The sequence below is a fragment of the Dysidea avara genome, chromosome 4, assembly GCF_963678975.1.
Source record: "Dysidea avara chromosome 4, odDysAvar1.4, whole genome shotgun sequence".
Classification (NCBI taxonomy): Eukaryota; Metazoa; Porifera; class Demospongiae; order Dictyoceratida; family Dysideidae; genus Dysidea; species Dysidea avara.
This window is the reverse complement of record NC_089275.1, coordinates 35,316,460-35,317,473: the sequence shown is the minus strand read 5'-3', so window position 1 is coordinate 35,317,473 and position 1,014 is coordinate 35,316,460.

Here is a 1,014-nt window from a genome sequence, read left to right as displayed (position 1 = left end):
TCCACTATAGTATATCATCAGGTGTAGGCAACCTTATTACTTTTATTCTTTGATTAATTTATAATTGAACTTTAAATTCCTAATTTTCAATTGTACTTGTTTGTTTACTTTTTTGTAACATTATTATGACTGGTGAACCCATGCATACCACATTGGAAGAAAGAATGGCATCAGGTTTATTCTTAGCATCTGAACACACACCCCATCTATCAGTTACTGAAATAGCCACAGTGTTACATATGAAGGACAATACAAGAAGGACTTCTGTGATAAATAATGTCACAATGGAAACTCAAATGATTCCATAGGGAAGCCATCATGTGGCACTACCATCCCCTATGGCTACACTTTTTGGTTTTATATCCTGCTAGTAAACTGATACATTGGAAGCCATGAAATCTAGTATGGATTCAGGTGTCTTACATCATGTAAATATAATTCCAATGAATCCATTTTTAGTAAACATGCATGACATGTGTTAGTGGAGGCCGGGTTTACAGTGTAGTATACTTAGTTCAGTGTAGGTTTGATTGCTGTGTTGTGATATGCCAGGTATTGTGGTTAGCTGCCTTTTTGTTAGATTGCATTATCATACAAAAAATGTAGTCTTGATCAGTGGATTGAGATGGATGAGGTAAACATATATAATCAAGCTTTCAACTCTTTGACTGATTCATGGCATCTGGAATGCTCATATCTAGCTTGGTGATCTCCATCATTTTCTTGTAAATGCTACACATTTTTATCTGTCATTCATCACCTGTTAGCTACCCATGATGTAACATCCATCTCCATTGTACAACTGGAAGATGGATGTAGCAGTGCCACCTATAGCTACCTGCTAAGGATAATTACTGGCTCATCTCTACAGGCCTAACACTAGTGCTAAAGCAAAAATCTCTCTAAACACTGGAAACACTACTATCAAGCTACAACTGCTGGCACTGCTCTTCCTTACAAGTAATGAAAATAGTGCATGCACTAATTAATTAGAATATACTTATGATACACATG